Raw genomic sequence first — 17,908 nt, 5'->3', positions numbered from 1 at the left:
TGGACCAGAGTGTGTGTGTGTGTGCGCGCGTGTGGCACTCTCCGGGCACGCGCACTCACCATGCCCTGCACACCCCTGGGAGCCAGAGCCTTGACGTGAGCAGTGTTGAGGGTGCCAGTTACCAGCATGGGGGGACCCGGGGAGGTCTGTCATCCCCTGAGATGAGGCGAGTCCTCTGGGGGCTGTTGGGTGTGTGCGGGTGTCCCTGCTGCTTTGTGTGGACAAGGGGACGGAGGAGCAGGAGGAAGGACGGACCGGGTGTCCGCGCCCCAAGGAGCCGGAAGCTTCTGTTGCTGTGTGTGGGCTCCTACTCCTGGGCTTGCCTGGACTTCGTCGCTGTCTGGACCACACGAGAACCATCTTCCTGGAGCCCCTTCTCAGCACGTCACTGCCCTGGTCGAAAGCCATCAAGAACTCATGCTTGCGGCCCTGTCAGCCTGGCCTTTGCCTGTTCCTTGCACGTGAGGAAGTTCACGGCTGTCTGTTGTGTTACGCTCAATCCACATGCCAGAGAGACCACAGGGAGTCTGGGTCGCTGTGCCACATCCGTGCGGCGGCTGTCCCGCTCTCCTCAGCCGCGGTGAGGGGGCTTCCCGCCGTCAGCTGGTGGCCACGGTGGGACCACGGTGCGGCAGTGACGGCTTGCGTGCCCCGAATGGCTCTGAGCGTCACAGCAGAGCAGATGTCATACCCTGCACGCACACAGATCCCTTGCCTGGGGTCGGAGAGCGTTTGCAGGGACCTGCCTGTGAGCCCTGGAGCCTGTGGTTTTCTACTCTGCTCTATAACCGTGTCCAGCTGGAATGGGTGGAAATGACTTCCCTTTTGCTGGGTACGTTCTAGACGGCAAAAACCATGCCTGTGTGTTGGGGTCCCCTGGGGGTGTCAGTCTGGGACTCTGTTCTGCAATAGGCCGAAGCCTGGTGAGCACCTGCTGTGTACGGGTGCTCTGCACAGCCACCGACCTGCTGTCCCCGTGGGGTGCGTGTCCTGGTGGCCAGAGGTGCAGGGAGTGGGCTGCAGACGGAGGGCAGAGTTCTGGGCGTTCTGGGGGAGGGGCATCAGAGTCGTGGGGGTTGGGGTGTTCTGGTCACAGGACGGTGACAGACGAGGCCCGAGGAGAAGCTGCACCCTCCCTGCTGCACATGCCTGGAGGCGCTGGGTGATGTTGAGCAAGAAGTGTCTGAGATGGGGAGCCTCCTCGCCGAGGCGGAGTCACCCAGACCCAGGAAGGATGACCCCACTAGTGGGTGCCGGTGGGTTTGAAGGAGCCATCACGGTAATGCCAGAAGGTAAGGTTTTATCGCCCTGGCGAGGGGTAGAAATGAGATAAAGTGGGGCCTGCGTAGGGACACCCGGGGCTGCTAGAAGTAGAAGTACGATGGGTCTCCTGCCGAGGCGCTCACGTTCCGTGTCTCGGGGCTGCTTTAAAGTCTTCCAGAGTCCTGAGGAGCTCAAAGAGCATTGACTCATGCAGGTGAATTCTAGCGGCATTTGCTATGTTAGCAACCAGAGATCCTTTAAAAATATTTAGTAATTTATCTTAAAATAACAATGATGAATCCGTTAGAGGCTTTATTATAAACAGCGTATCTTGGTGGTAAATGAATATTTTCTGAAACGTAACTATTTCGTGAGAAGGAAGGCACCATAGTCCCCTGTGGTCAGGCGGTCTAAGGTCTGACTTCCCGGGAGACGCCGGATTCTCCGTGCGCTTGCGTGTTCTGTCCGCAGACAGATAAGGTTTCCGTGGGAGCGTGTGGAAACGGTCGGGCCTCCCACAGGCAGGGCGTTGGGAGAGGGAGGGGGGTTTTCGTTGCACTCTCCGACCACCGTGGGTGTTTGCTCGTGGACACTAGGACACAGCTTAGCACGAGGTGGCTTCCTGCACGTCCCCTGCCGCGTGACGGCTGACGCCATGTTGGCCGCCATTTTGTGCTCGGGGACGTCCAAGTCCGTTGGGCTGTCTGGCACTTGGAGCGGGTGTTTCGTCCACACGTGGTTCAGTACCGTCGGACGCTGGCCATTTGGGGAATATGGGCTGATGGAGGCGTGCCGACCTTGTAGACGCTGCCACGCTTCATCACGCCGTATCCGTCTGGGCGCGTTCCCGCCGTCTCGTCAGAAGCTATACGCCCGGAGTGGCAGACAGAAGTTCTTCAACATTCAGAGTTTGGCTTAAATGCTCAAATATTATTATTGGCAACACATAGTGTCGATTGTTTTCCTTGAAATGACAGTCTTTGTTCATTTTTGGGAAAGTGTCTGCCAAGTACCCAAGTTTGAATAACCCGTTTGCCTGTTAGTCATTTCCTCTAGCGAAAATGAGGTTTCTGGAAGAATGCGATCTTCCGCTCCGGCTCCAGCAGCCGGCCAGGGCCGCTTGAGAAGAAAGCAGTGTTCTTTGGTGCTCATCTCGAGCGCTGTCTGTGCTCTTCCCGCCTCGCCACACCGGGTGTTGAAAGATGGTTACGGGAAGGTCAGGATCTGACGCAATAGTAATCCTAAAATTAGGAACTTCATCAAGAACGTCCTTCAGAAAACTGCCTTTTTTTTCCTTTTTCCACGGTGAGTGTGTGGCACTAAGAGTACAGTTTGTCGCAGTGCCTGCACTCAGGCCAGTGTGTCACCGTCTCACCTTTCGTGTTGGCCGTGCAGGCAGCGACACGGCAATGAAGGTGAGTACCGCTGCTGTTGGTAGGAACATGGTTTTGCTCTCAGGGACTGCTCGGAAGGGTCTCCTGGATGGCGGCAGTGGGCTGACTGTCCCCGAGGACTGCCACCCTGGGGGCTGCTCTCCTGGCACAGGCCTGCGATTTTCCCACGGAAGAGCCCCCAGAAGGTGAGCTCATGACGGAAAAAGAACGAGGCAGAGAGCGTGGCCTGGAGTGAACTCAGCCGTCACCGTGGTTAGCCTGGACCCACCCGAGGGACTCGGCATCCTGCGGCAGTGATGTGACCAGACCCCAAACAAGTCATTACCATGAAGAACAAGGCTCTGAGAGAGGAGCTCACAGGTTGTTGGAAAGAGCCCGACAGAACCTCTGGCTACCAGTCCTTGGGTCGCTGGCATTGACAGTTCATCAGACACAGCGGATGAGGGTTAATCGAAGTAGAAGGAGAAATTCCGGGGGCGGGGGCAGCACCGGGGGAAGGTGTGGATTTGGAAGAGAGCTTAGGGCCGGACAGAAGGGACAACAGGCCCCGGATGGGAAAACATGCTGCGGGAGCCCCGGTGCACACACGTGGTGGCCTGGAACTTTCTGGCACCTGTGAGAGACATGGGCTTTTACGGTCACTAAATAAATCTCAAGAAAGACCACACCTTAAAAAATCACACCTGGAGAAACCAGTGTACAGCCCCTTCGTGCGGGAGGTCGGAGCGAACGTCACGGGAATGGCTGGCGACGGACCGATGAGTGGTCGGGGCAGACAGTTCGGGGGAGGCAGGCTGCGGCAGGAGGAGCAGAGGCCGGTGAGAAGGGCTGTGTTCGGTGTTCCGCAGGGGGTAGCTGTCAGGCCAGCTGCATTTGCGAGCAGGATCCAGCCGTACAGTGCTCACAAGTCACTCACCTAAAACACGAGATTCCTAAACGGCAGGAAGGAGGGAGCTGGGAGAAACACAGCGGATCAGCACCAACCCAGAGGGGAGCCGGGCGCCGGGCGCCGGGTGGCTCTTCCGCACTAGGACAGGAAGTGGAGTTTCAGGCAGAAAGCATTATTTGGGATAAAGAGTATCACTGCCGAGGGACGAGTGGATGCATTTACCAGGAAGACACCGTCCGCCATGACATCACTGTGCGTGCACGGACAGCAGTGCCTCTTGTCCGTGTGCATGTGTAGAAGGCAGGGGGAGGGGAGAGGCAAGAACTTGGTGGAAGTTCCTGAAGATGCTGTCAATGGATGCTAGTCTGAGTTCTTTGCATTTGTTTATTGCTGGTGTCACTTCGGTTCCCCTGCAACGTGACTGTAAGGTGCTCCGGCCGTGGGGCTATAAGCTGCGGAGTTGGGATTCAGACCCGCGGAGTCAGGCCTTAGCTTTCCTGCCTCTCCGCAATTAGGTCAGGCAGGAAGAACTTGCAAGACTGCGACTGACTTGTTTCCCAAACCACATAGGGTTGAGCTACTGGCCGTGTCTGGAACCCCACGCCCAGCTCACCCAGTGTGTTCCCTTCCTTCCTATGTGTATGGGACATTCTAGAAACAGATGCGCTGGCGGTTCCCACGGAGCTGTGCAGACCAGGGTCGGGGATTGGCTCTCCTGCTGCGCTGCGACTCTGGCCCGTGGACTCGCCCAGATTCCCTGGGGAAGCGGGGAGTGGGCCGGGGTCCAAGGCTGGGCCGCCGGGTCGGCTTTGGCGGCTCCGGGAAAGGCCCATAACCAGGCCTGCCTGGGTGTCGGGCCTGCTTGCTCATTTCTGAAGGATGGTGTCCTCACACTTGGGGTTCGTTTAGGGGATGTTCTTTTTATGGAGGGGCCTTAGTGCTGGGAGAAAAGGAAGCAGCTGCCTTTCCGGGTGAAGTAGTCTCATGGGAGACTTGGTTCGCAGTGTGGTGTCCAGGGGCTGCTGCTGGCTCTGGGAGCGACCAAGGGAGGCCATCGGCATGACCCTTAGCAGCGGCGTGTGGGGCTAGTGAGGGGCCATCCGCTGCTGTGAGCCCCCGAGAGGGGGTGCGGGGCAGCTGAGGCCTCCTTAGGGGTCTGGTGTGGTAACGAGCGCAGGGGACTGAATGCCCAGCCGTGCACGGACAGCCCTGGCGGGGGAAGAATCCTACCAGGAGCTCGTTAGGAGGTCTAGGTGGCAGATCTGGGTGGAAGTCACCCACCCCCGGGACCTGCTAATTAATCTGATGGCTGGTTTTGTCTTGACAGTGGGTGTCATTGGGAGAGGATCCTTTGTTTCGTGGTGGTATGGGCCGCGTGGATCTGCCTGGCAGGCCGTGTGGTGGGAGGTTCGCTCAGTGCGGGGGTGGCCTGGGCTGGCTGGACACAGACGGCTTGGGGGACAGGACCCTTGGTTTGGAAGCCGTGGCCGTGGGCTTCCGTTCTCTGTTCTCTGGGCTTCGGTGGTGAGTATCCTCAGTGCTGGGGAGAGACCCCCTCAACCCGCTTTGATCCTTTGACCCTGAATGCCTCCCAGGTGCGGGTGTCTCACTTAGGGCCATGGTTACATTTCTCTGCCTTTGCAGCTGGGCCCCTGCCCGCTTCCTGCGTCTGTCCCCCGTGTGCCTCCTTCTTTGGGTGCGGTAGGGGTCCGGCCAGAGACTAATGTTGGACAGACAATCTGGTGGGCCGTTACTACCTATGTGGCTCCGCGGCAGGCGTCGCTAGGGCCGTGGGGAGGCGTTGGGGTGTGGAGCCCGTCCGGAGCCCCTTTTGTTGGGGACCGTCTGCCGTTGGGATGCGGTGCTGGTGCCCGCCGGCAGGTTCTGGACGCGGCTCTGTGTGGCGGGGAGGCCTTCCAGGCTCTTGGGGGGCTTCTTGGGCCTTTCCAGTCGCTGCGGGGCCCCGCAGCCCCAGCGCCAGGGCTGTCGGCGAGCTCGTACCCGCTGAATTACGGCTGCCCTGCTCGCCTCCCTGCCGTCCACGATTCCTCTTGGCTTCATTACTTAACAGGCCGGTGTCTTCGGGGAGAAAAGGGCCGTTGCCTTTTATAATGAGTCTGCTCCGTCCTTTCCTTGGGGAAGCATCGCTCAGTTCTGAGAATCGGTCAGTGGCCTGGGAGTGACCGAGTGTTGGGGAAAGGGACTGCGTTATCCTGGCACTTGTCAGAGAGAAGCCTGGAAACAGGGTGGCGTGGCGACTCGCCGAGAGGATGTCTGGGCCACTGCCAGCCCTGTCCCTGGTGGGGGGGAGGCTACAGGGCCCGCTGTCCCTCAGATGTCGCTGCTGTGCGCCAGCTGTTGAAGATAAGGCCGCGGAGGAGAGGGGACAGTCGTATCACGGGAAACCAGAGCGGGTGAGGGAGCCCTTGGAGAGCTTTCTGTACCGAGAAGGAGAGGGGCCCACGGCACTCTTGGACGGTGGCCCAGGGTCCTTAGAAATGAGCTTTACCCAGCCAGAGCCTGGGGCGGCCAGAGGCCTGGGGGCGTTGTTCCCCAGCTCGACTCCGGGGACACAGAAGAAGGGGGGAAAGGTGGCTGGGAGGACGCTCGCCTCCTTGTGCCCAGCCCCGTGGCTGGAAGAGCGAAGCAGGAGGCAGCCGGCCCGCGCGGACGAGCTCCTCCGTCAGACGTGAGATGGGTCGTGCTGCGCGCAGGGAGGAAGCTCCAGAGACGGCTCGTGAGGGCCCTCGTCGGTAACACGGAGAGTTCCTGGCAGCGATTTAGGAAGGTTTATTAAACAGATGAGAGTGTGCTGGTTACTGGGCTGCAGCAGAAGATTCATTAGGAATGAGTCATTGAGCAGCAAACACTTTAAAAATGAAAATTAAAAAAATTCAGTTCACAATAGCGTTGAAAAACGTCAAATCCGTGTCACTGCCTGAATGAATAGTTCATTCCTTTTAATTACCAAGTAGTGCTTCACCGCGTGACTCTATCACAGCTGGCTGCTCCGTCCTTCTTTCGGTGGAAGCCACGCTGTTTCCGGCCTTTGGTTGCTGTGAATAAACTTCTCATGGACGTTCATACGCACGTCTTCTTGTTGACGTGGCCTTTATTTCTCCGCTGGTGCCTAGGTGTAGCCTCGCAGGGTCATGCTGTGGACGTGTGTTTAGTTTTTGTGAAAAACAGCCAGGCTTCTTTCCCAAGTGGGCTGCACTGTGTAACACCCCCAGCAGCATGGGTGCGAGCTGCCCCGCACTCCCATTCTCGGACTAATTTGTGCCAGGATACGTGTGTGTACTGCTGCGATGTGCGTGTACTTACACAGTGGGGAGGGGGATGTTTTCTCCAAGTCTGTGGTATGTCACTCCATTGTTCAAGAACGGTGTCTTCTCATGAGTGGAAAATTTTACTTTTGATGGAATCTAATTTATCTAACAGTAACCTAACTTAAAGTTTAAAATCTAATTTAAGTAAAAATCCTGCCCCAGCATGCCAGGGGATTACCCTTTGTTTTTCTTCCAGAAGCTTTATAATTTTTTAAAAAAGATTTTATTTACTTATTTGACACAGAAAGGGAGACAGTGAGAGTGGGAACACAAGCAGGAGGAATAGGAAAGGGAGAAGCAGGCTTCCCACCATGCAGGGAGCCCAGTACGGGGCTTGATCCCAGGACCTTGGGATCTTGACCTGAGCCGAAGGCAGATGCTTAAGGACTGAGCTACCCGGGTGCCCCAGGAAGCTTTGTAATTTTCATTTTGACTTTTTAACTTGACTTAATTTTTCTGTATGGTATGAGGAAGGCAGAGTGGTTCATTTTTAAAATATAGGTTTCCGAGTTAGCATACTAGCATCATTTGTCGAAAACAGTTTTTTCTCCCCCAGTAGATTGCTTTGGTCCCTTTTCTGAAAATCCAATGATTATATAAATGTGTGTCTATTTCTGGACACCGTGTTCTGTTCCATTGATCTATTAATGCATCTCTAGGCCAGTACGTACTGTCTTAATTACTGTAGCTTTTCTCAGAGTCTCGTAGAGAGAGTTCTCCAACTTTGTTCTTTTCCAAAATAAATTGACAGGAATATTTTTGGTCCTTTGCATTTTTTTAAAAAAAAGATTTTATTTATTTATATGAGAGGGAGAGAGTGAGCACACGAGTTGGGAGAGAGGGAGAAGCAGGCTTCCCGCTGAGCAGGGAGTGTTGACGCGGGGCTCGATCCTAGGACCCCAGGATCATACCCTGAGCCAAAGGCAGAGGCCTCACCGACTGAGCCACCCGGGCATCCTGGTCCTTTATGTTTCTATATGAAGTTTATTGTTAGTCATTTCCTACCAGAAAAGCCTTAGAAAAAATAGTAGGAGCTGGGGTTTGAATGGGATTATGTTGAACCTATATGTCAGTTTTCCCAGAATCAATAGCATCAAAAATACCAAGTTTTTAAAACTTAGACATTTAAAAATTTATCCTCACAAACTTTTTGTCATTCTCAGTGTGTTGGTTTTGTTCATATGTTGTTAAATTTATTTCGGAGTTGTCTGGGCTTATGGATGCAACTTTAAATGGTATAGCTTTGTAAATTTTGTTTTTCAAATTTTATTGCTGCTGTGCATAAATATAATTGATTTTGTAAACGGATGTCCTTCTCTATCTAGCATTGTTGCGTAACAAATTGCTTCAGATTTCCCGATGTAAAGAACGATCTTACTATGCTCACAGATCCTTGCAATGAGAATTTCAATCAGGACGTGGCGTGTGTTGCTTCTCCATGTACCACGTGTGGGGCCTCAGGTGGGGAGACTTGAAGGTGGGTCCAGGCTGGTGCTTAGGGGCTGGAATCCTCTGAGGTCTCAGCGATACATGTGGGAGCTCCTGGTGCGGGGCTCAGGCAGGGCGGAGGGGGTGGGCCGAGACCGGGACTGCAGAGTGACTGCCATCTCGTGGCCTCTCCCTCGTGGCCGTCGGATAGTCAGACTTCTTACATGAGAGCGCGGGCTGCCAGGAAGATTTGCAGCCAGCAGCGTGTCGGGTGCGTGTTCCATGACTGGGCCTGTAAAGTCACAGTGTCACTTCCCTGTACCTTGGCTGAAGCCGTAGTAAGTCCTCCCAGATTCAGGGAGAGGGAAACGGGACTCGGCCCCTTGGCACAGGAGTGGCGTGGCCCCACAGTAAAGGAGCGCGCAGGATAGCAGGGGCTGTCGTGGCCGCCTCCGGAAAACGTAATGTGCCTCCTGTTTCTGGCGAGATCTCACTGAATTCACGGGCTGGTCCTGCGAGCTCTCCGGTGGGTGCCTTAGGAGTTTCCGCGTACACGATCGTGTCATCTACAAACAGAGCCTTCCTCCTCTCCGTGCCATTGCCCAGCTTTTGTTTCCTTTTCTTCACTGGCTGCACTGTCAGGGTCCTCGGGATGGGAGCCTGGAACCTCCTTCCAGGCACTGCTGGGGAGGGCGGGGCCGATCCAGGCGCTCAGCCTTAGGTCCGATGGCGGCCGGTGGCTGCCGACAGTGCCACTGCCACAGCCAGGGAGTCCGTATGTTCAATCAGCTCCTGGTTTACCCCACTAGGTCTTTCCGTTCGTGGAGTACCGGGATGTGATGGAGTAAGAGGTTGAGGGTTGACTTCTTATGACCTGGAGGAGGAAGACCAGGACGTCAGATGATGGTTTGCTTTTCCGAGTCTTTTGAAAATATTAGGAAATGATATTTTGTCAAAGGCTTTTCCTTCTGTTGAAATGATCATGTGGTTCTTCTTACTTACTCTGTTAACGTAGCGAAGGACCTTAATGAACTTTGTTAGGCTGACCTGCATTTCTGGGAAACTCCAGTTTGTCCTGAGATACTAGCCTTTTTCTGTATTTCTAGATTTTGTTTGGTAAAGATTTTCACCTCTCTGTGCATGAGGAATATTCTGTTCTACTTTCTTTTCTTCTAATGTTTTTTTCTTTTTTTACATGAGAGAAATGGTGGCCTGTCTTTCCTGAAAGAGTTGGTGTAAGGTTAGTATTATTTCCTCCTTAAATATTTGGTAGAGCTCCAACCGTGAAGCCATCTTGTGCTGGAGCTTTCTTTGTGGGAAAGTTTTAAGTATAAATTCAGTTTCTGCTCTAGGTAGCGCCCAGATTTTCTCCTTCTTCTCTTGTCATTTTTTTTAAAGCGTTAAAAAAAAAATATTTATTTGAGAGAAAGAGAGAGTGAGTGAGAGCACAAGTAGGCAGGGCAGGAGGCAGAAGCAGAGGGAGAGAGGACATGACCGGGGCGCAGGGGCAGAGGGAGAGGGAGACGCAGACTCCTCGATGAGTCCTCGGGAGCCTGATGTGGGGCTCAGTCCCAGACCCCAGGATCATGACTTGAGCCAAAGGCATATACTTAACCAACTCAGCCACTCAGGTGCCCCTCTTGTCAGTTTTTTAAAAAAATATCTTTTTAAAAGATTTTATTTATCTATTTTTAAAGATTTTATTTATTTGACAGACAGAGTTCACAAGTCGGCAGAGAGGCAGGCAGAGAGAGAGGGAGAGAAGCAGGCTCCCTGCTGAGCAGAGAGCCCGATGCGGGACTCGATCCCAGGACCCTGAGATCATGACCTGAGCTGAAAGCAGAGGTTTAACAACTGAGCCACCCAGGCGCCCCAAAGATTTTATTTATTTATTTAACAGAGAGAGTCACAGTGCGAGAGGGAGCACAAGCAGGGGGAGTGGGAGAGGGAGGAGCAGACTCCCCGCGGAGCAGGGAGCCGGATGCGGGGCTCGATCCCAGGACCCTGGGATCATGACCTGAGCCGAAGGCAGAGGTTTAACAACTGAGCCACCCAGGTGTCCCCCTGCTGTTTTCAGTTTTAATAATTTGTGTCCTTTAAGGAATTTGGTCATTTTAAACAAGTTGTCTAATTTCCGGGCATATTGCTTGTAATACTCTAATTCCTTTAATGTCTGGAGGAGCTCTTGCGATGTCTTTTCTTCCCAGCGTTAGTGATTACATTTGCTGATATTCTGAGATCGGTCACGCGGTCTGTTTTGGTGACTATCTCATGTGTCCTTGGAAAGAATGTGTGTTCTGCTTTGTGGGGAGAGGTTTTCATAAATACCAGTCAGGTTCGGTTGGTTGATAATGTTAGTGCAGACTTCTCTGCTTTTACTGATGTCCTGTCTTTGTTTTCTATCCGCGACTGAGGGAGGACTTCTGAAATTTTCAGTTACGACGGTTGATTTGTCTCTTTTAGTTTCGTCAGGTTTTGCTTCACATAATCTGTATCTCACTTATTAGATACACACACATAGAACTAGCTCTTAGGTTTTCTTGATGAATTTATATGTTCATTTTTTTTATTCAGTGCTACGAACTACTTCTCACTATTCCTGGTCATGTTCCCTGTTCTGGAGTCCACTTCATTGGGTATAACACGGCCATTTTTGTCTTCTGTTGCCTTCGTCTTGGTGCATCTTTTTCTGTCCCTTTGCTTCTGATTGGTGGGTGCCTTCCTATTAAAAGTGTCTTTCTTGTAGAGAGCGTATACTTGGATTTTGCTTTCTTTAAGCATGTTTAGTTCATACACATTGATAGGTTCCCAGGGTAGTTATTTGTGTGCCCGGGGTTTAGGCTGCCACCTTGGTATTTATTTTCTCTTCATTTTATCTTTTCTTATTTCCTCTTTATTCCCCATACGTTCTTTTGGATGGACTGAGTAATTTTAAAAATTAATGGACTTCATTTTTTAGAGCAGTTTTAGGTGTATAGAAACACTCAGCAGAAAATGCAGTTTCCCTGGGCTCCATCACCGTGTCCTGATGGACACCGCTCCTCGTCTTGCCAAGATTGTGCGTTAGTGCGACGTGTTTGGTGCAGCTGATGCGCCAGCGTTGATCTGTTACTCCTGGCCGGAGTCCGGGGTCGATATGAGCGATCCCTCTTGGTGTTGTACCTTCTCTGGGTTTGGACTAATGGATGTCCACTGTTAGAGTCGCACAGGGAGGTTCCAGGGCCTTAGACATCCCCTGTGCTCCCCCCAGCCCTCCTGTCTTCCCTCAGACCCTTGGCAACCCCTGGAGTGGCTGAAAACCGGCCTTTAGCATTGCCCCCGTTGTCGGAGTGGCGGACAGTGGGAGCCCTGGGTGCTGCCTCAGGACGGGGTGGGAGCCTCCATCTTCACTGCTGTCCCGTGACCCGTGTCACCGTGGCAGGTAGGCATGGGAGGGAGCTTCCAGGTTCTGTAGGTTCAGCGCTGACTTAGCATGACCGGGACGGCCGCACTTACCGGTGAGAGGACAGGAGATCAGAGAAATGAAGCTCGCGCTAAGGAAGTGAGGGGTTGGCTTGATCCGATGTGACGACACTCCTCCGCCCGAGTGTGGTCTCGGAGACACGCCGTGGAGCTCTGTCCTTGTCCTTGTCCTTCCCCCTCTTCCCTGAGACTAGAATGAAGACGTTGAGGGTGTTCGTGTAACCAGTGCCTCTAAGCTTGGAGGGACAGCTAATGTGATAGATGACATAATCAAGATTCAGAATGAGTTCAGCTGCCCGGAATGCCGCCCGAGAACCAATCAAGGGAGCAAGCTAATAGGAATAAATGAAGAGCCCTATGTTCAAGTTCAAAAACCCAACCAGTAATATAGGTCGTCGAAAGCAGTTTGCATACTTTGGGCCACTTGTGTCTTTGGTGGGAGGCTGTCCTCGTCTTTTGGCCTAGATCAGGGGGTCGGTGGGGCCGCCGACTCCCCTGCCGCCGCTTTGCCCCTCGGTTACTCTGTGCCCTACAGCCAGAGATGTCTTCTCCGAGTGCGGATCTTGTAAGCGTGGCGGGTCCCCATCTCCGTGGCAGTTCCTTCATGCCATGGCTGTGCCCTCCCCGATGTCCCCCAGCCTCAGAACAGAACCCCCCTGCCTTACCCGGCCTCCTGGCGGTCCCTGCAGCTGTCCCGGCCCTCGTGCCCCTCCAACGAGGTGCCCCTCTCTGGGCCCCTGCCCGGCCTCTTCCGCGCCCTGCCCCGTCTTTCCGCAGCCCTGCTCGGCCTTCGCATTCGCGGCCTGGGCTCCCGCTGGGGCTCCCTGTTCTGCGCCATGAGGGCAGGCGGGGCCCCGCACGTGGCAGGGGGCCCTTCTCATGCACTCGCTGTCCTGTGTGAGGAGCATTTGCTTAACGGATGTCTCTGTGCCCAGGAGGGCCCTGGTGGGGCCCCTTTTCTCCGACTGTGTCAGGGCACCCAAAGACCAGCCCAGGGTTTGGCGCCTCTCGGGTGTCCGTATAGGGTTGTACTCACGGCCACGATTCGTTGCGGTGCACGCATGCAGAGCGGAACCAGCCGGGTGGTGAGGCCCGGAGGAAGGCAGGAGTAAGGTCCCCCGTGTCCCGTCCCGGTGGAGGCACGTGGGACGCGTCACATCCCCAGCGGCGAGTCGTGGCGGCTGCCCTGAAAGGCCCACCTGCGAGGGAGCTCGCTCTGGGTTCTGTGGAGACCTTGTCACCTCGACGCCCTCTGCCTGGCACTTTCCAGAGCTCCAGACTCCCAGCAGGAATGCAGTTCAGCATAAGCTACACTGTCGGCCGAGGCCCACTGAAGCTTCTTATTTGTTCGGGAATGAGGGCGATGCTCCCGAGCCCACGGGTGTCTGGCACTGACCGAGGGAGGGCTGGCCTCGCACACGAGCCTCTCTGAGGACGGCTGTCCCAGCCTGCTCTTCTGTGTGCCAGCTCTGCCAGGACGCAGCATGTCGTGTGGCCCACGGCGGGTGCAGAAGTGGTTCTTGGGGAGATGAAGGAGCTCACGGTGTGACCCTGTTCTGCCGTGGACTGGACGGTGACATGACGGGCAGTAGCCGGGGTGACGTCCCGATGTTTGACACGGAGTGGAGCCGCCATGGGTGTGTGCTCTCTGACCTCTGCGCAGCTGGGGGCCCTGTGGGGCACTTTGTCCAGGGCTGTGTCCAGGGCCTGGGGGCACCTGCATGAGATGAGGGACACGGAGGTCTTTCAGGCCATTGTTTGCAAAAGGGACGTGCGGGGCTGTTCCAGAAGCAGGTCCAGAGGGTGGGGAGAAGGGCACCGGTGGTTTCGGCTCGGAGAGAAGCCGTGTTCTGGGGAGGGACACCAGAAGGCAGATCCATGGTCGGGGGCCCACCGAGGCCCTCCTCACAGGTGCTTGTGGGGCTGCCACGCTGTAGCGGGGGTGGGGGACGGTGTGGCGCGCTCCAGCTCAGCCCCCTGTGAAGTTAGTGTTCAGCTCGTCCCTGCAGTGCTCCTTCAGAGAATGTTATTCCCCCTTTCTCCCGAGGAGCGCAGACGGTGCTGTTCGCCTTCGCCGAAGCGTGGGGGGGGGCGGTGGCACCGGGCGTGGGCGGGCCGTGCGCGCTTTGTCGGCGAACGTGGACTTCGCCTTCCGTGGAAGCTTCCCCAGGTCGCCGTGTTCCTCAGACCTTTCTTCCTCTTGTCGTAAGTTTCGTAGCGCGCATTCTTTTTTAAAGACAGAAAATCAGATCTCAGTTAGGAAGGCTAAGAGTGTTTACTTGTGGGTGATGTTGTGACTGTTCCTACTTCCGTGAACGGGTAGCGACCTGGGCCCAGTCGCGGCTTCCCGCAGCAGGTGTCTACTGCGCCAGCTGCGTGTGCAGGTGCGTGTTTGGATCGGGGGCTGGGGCAGTGGCCCAGAGGTGCACCTGGTGCCCTGGCCTTGAGCAGGCAGAGCCCGTGGGAGGCGCTGTGCTGCTCCGCAGGCCCCCCCGCCCCGCCTGGTCCCCGAGGAGGGCCCGAGTCCCACGCGTCTCCTAGAGGGGCTGTTGCTGGGGCCACAGAATGTTCTTTCCCTCTTACATCTTCTTAGTCCTTGCTGTGCCTTCCAGAGGCTTCCTGGCCACTGAGCAGGGCCACTCACCTCCTGGGGTTCCTCTGTTCACCTCTGTGCCCTTCCCTGCTGGGCTCTGCCCTCTGAGCCCCGTCTTGCCATCTGGGTTGGAGCCCCTCTGAACGCTGGTCTTCTCTGCCTGGGACCCAAGTCCAGAATGCCAAGACCACAGCCCATCTTTAATCTCTTCTTCCCCCTCTCAAAACACAGAGGTTTTTTAAATTATTTTTTTTAAAATTTGGAGGCTCTCAGGTGTTATTCTTTTCTCTTTGTTTGGATTTCTAAGAAAACCTATCTTCCCTACCTGGGTTTTGAACAAATTGAGAAATAAAACAAAACAGTGGCAGATGGAGACCGAAGAGTAACTTTTATTTCTTCTAAATGAGAATCTTGAAATCCTATCTCAGTGTGAGCGCCAGACGTACCGGCTGACCGAATCCTAGGATTACCGGGCTCACGCACCCCATCAGCGCCAGCGCGTCCTTGGGGGCTGCAGAGCCTTCGAGGGGGCAGCCTGCCCAGAGTGTAGCCGGCTCCAACCGCTGGGAGGAGGGCTGAGCCGCAGCCTGTCCGTCCTGCCGGCTCTAGCAGCGGATAAGTGGCCTTCCTGGGCGAGTGTGTCCTGGGGATAGAGAGAGGTCCAGGGGTGGTGCCAGCCGATTCCCCTTGGAGATGGAGAGGAGGGGCCCCTCAGGATGGACCAGCTCCCAGGGAAGCCGTCGCCCCGTTGCTCTCCTGAGACCACCGGGGGAGGGTATTAGAATGCTCCCCTGATGTCTCCGGAATTTGTCCGAACCGAGTGTCGGGGAAATAATCTGCAAGGCCCCTGCCCAAGGCTGCAGCTCCCGCCTCCAGGGTGTTTCCCGCCCCGAGCCGGATCCACGAATGTCCTTCGGGCTGGCTCGTCAGAATTTTCTGCTGCGAGGCCAAGGGGTGGTGTATAAACTTTCACCAAGGCAGTATGCCCCGCATTTGAATATAAATCTCCTTCTGTTTTCCAATTTCCAGAGAGAAAGTAAGTCTCAGAGGCTAACCCTTGCAAGCTCGAGTCCAAAACCCCAATTTCTTACCCTGTTGAAGTTCAGCTACGTTAAAGCTTACAGTGTGTCCTTAAGGGACACCCATGGCTCCGTTAGGCCCCGAAGTCCCACCCATTAAACGCAAGTCCCTGACTGCCTTCTCCAGGGCTGGGTTTAGCAGGACCTGCAGGCCTGTCATCAGGTCTAGGAGACGGTCACACCAGGCCCCCATGGTGCCACCCCTGGGGCACCGTCCTTTGTGCCTTGGCATCGCTCCGGGTGAGGTTGGTGGACGCTGCTTCTCTTGGTTTTGTGCTGGCAGAGCTGCCACGGTTTGGAGCCCAGAGCCCGTCACCCCAGATTTACGTGGGGGAGACCCCCCAGCGAGAGGGTGGGGCCCACTCTGCCCATTTCCTGTGCCAGCGGACATTCCCCGATGCCCCGTAGGAGATTTTGGTTCCGTGTCCCAGAGGCTGCCGCTCGTGCCCCAGCTCAAGCTGCCGGCTGCGCCTGCGTGTGGCTCGTGACCGTGGGCGCGGTGAGCGCGGCAGTGACTGTGCAGGGGCTGGGGGCAAGGACCCCTGCACCTGCGTCCGGCTTCCCGAGCTGCTCCACGCTGAGTGTTCCACCTGGAAACCCCCGTCGCGGATTCCCGAGTGGGCCACACTGGGTGCTCTTGCTGCATCCCCGGGGCCGCCTGACAGCCACTGTCGGTGCCACTGGTTGCTCGGTACCCCCCGTGGTCTGGACTCAGTTCTGCAGGCACGGCTCCTCGCTCACGGGGCTGTCTGCACGGCCGACTATCTGGGACAGTGCATGTCCCTTCTGGACTTGCCCTATGCTTCCCTCCTGGGCCCCGAATGCAGGCTGAGATGTGGGGGGGCTGCCCAGGAGCTGTCCCTGCTGAAGGGATGCCCCCCTGCCCCAGTGCCTGTGGTGCGGGGCAGCAGCAGGGGTGCTCCCCACGGTCCACAGCCCATGGTGACTGCCTGGCGAGCTGTCTTGCTCTGCACCTTGCCTGTGTCACCTACACCTTACAGAGGCCGGGGGTCTCACTGTCCTTGGCACAGCTCGTGCAGCTCGCCTGGTGTCGCTCCCTGAGGACGAGCCCTTCCATCCCTGCACTGGCCTAGCATGGGCCGCGTGAGCACTGGGGCCGAGGCCTGTCTGCTCTCCGGAGTCCAGGATCGGCCAGGGGGCTCCAGATTCTCATCTTGTCCTTTTATCTTGTGGGTCCTGGGGGCCCCAGGGACGAATAGCCCCCAGGCCTGCGGTGTTCATTTCCTGCAGCTGCTGAAACAAATCGCTGCAGGCTCAGTGGCCGAAAGCCACTCAGGTTATGTATTCCCTCACAGCTCGGGAGGACGTGTGTCTTGTGGGGTGGACTCAAGGTGTGCGCCAGAGGCTCCAGGGAGATCTCACAGCCTGACCTTTTCCCAGCCTGTGTCCTTTGCCTCCTGCCCCCTTCCTCCATCTTTAGTGTCACTGCGGCAGGTCGGGTCCTTCTCACGCTCCTGTGGACCCGTTGGGACCCCAGGACTGCGGTGGGCCCTCCGCTAGTCCAGATAAGTCCCTTTGGTTGGTGGATTGGCCCCTTTGTGCCCTTTGGCAGGTTCCGGCGTAGGCTGTGGACCTCTTTGGGGCTGTCTCTGTCTTGCCTGTGTGTCCCTGCGTGGAGGCCTGTGCCTTTGGAGCCCAGCAGCCCTTCTGAAGGTGACGGGAGGCTGGCTGAGGCCCCGCCCTCGTTCCCTGGCCCCTCTGGTAATCTCGGGCCCTCCAGTACCGCCCCTACCTGGTTTCCTTGACACCTCAGAGCAGACCTAGAAGACAGCCTTGTTCTCTTGGCGTAGACGGCCAGTGGGAGCCCGGAGAGGTGATGTGGCTTGCCAAGGCTGTTCGGTTCCCGAGTAGGAGAGCGGGGCTCCTTTCCAGGTCTGTTGGACCGAGGACTCATTCGGCTGGACACCTACCCTTGTTTTCCTGTCTTGGTTTATCCACTCCTTCATCTGGGCTGACGGAGAGTGGTCACATGGTCCTACTTCCTTGTGCAGTGGCCGCGTCCTTGGCCTTGGGACTGGGGGTGGGATGCTGACACCTTCAGCACCAGGCCTGGGCGCTGTTCTGCGTCCGCTCTTCCAGCACTGGAGAGTTCAGCCCTGGCGAGTGCCCGCGGCCCAGGTGGCGGCCACCCACGGCTTCCAGCACACACTTCTCAAGTAGCTGTCCGTGCCCGTGCCTCTTTGTTCCACGTGAACGTAAATGTCTGCATTTACGCAAAAGGATACTCCGGTAGATGGTCCCCGAGTCGGGTGTTTTCGCCCCCTGATGTCGGGGAGGCCTGGTCCTGACCCCAGATGGGACTGTGCTGTGGGCGGGCCCTTGTGACGGGGCCTCGTGCCACGTGCACGGGTCGCTTGGTGAGTTCGTCCCGCTGTGAGACCGTTCCCCTTTGTTCCGCCCTCTTCTCCCCTCTGGAAGGTGTGGTTTGTGTGTTTATTTTCTGTGCATAT

The 17,908-nt window shown here is 56.1% G+C and overlaps 1 protein-coding gene across 5 annotated transcripts in view; it reads left to right on the top strand.

Annotated features, from left to right (window-relative positions):
• Positions 1 to 17,908, top strand: part of TBC1D22A (TBC1 domain family member 22A) — a 299,948-nt gene that overhangs the window by 170,661 nt on the left and 111,379 nt on the right. The window lies entirely within an intron of this gene.

Source organism: Mustela nivalis (assembly GCF_964662115.1).
Source record: "Mustela nivalis genome assembly, chromosome: 7".
NCBI lineage: Eukaryota > Metazoa > Chordata > Mammalia > Carnivora > Mustelidae > Mustela > Mustela nivalis.
Note: the sequence above shows the minus strand (reverse complement) of the source record. Positions and strands in the feature narration are given on the sequence as shown.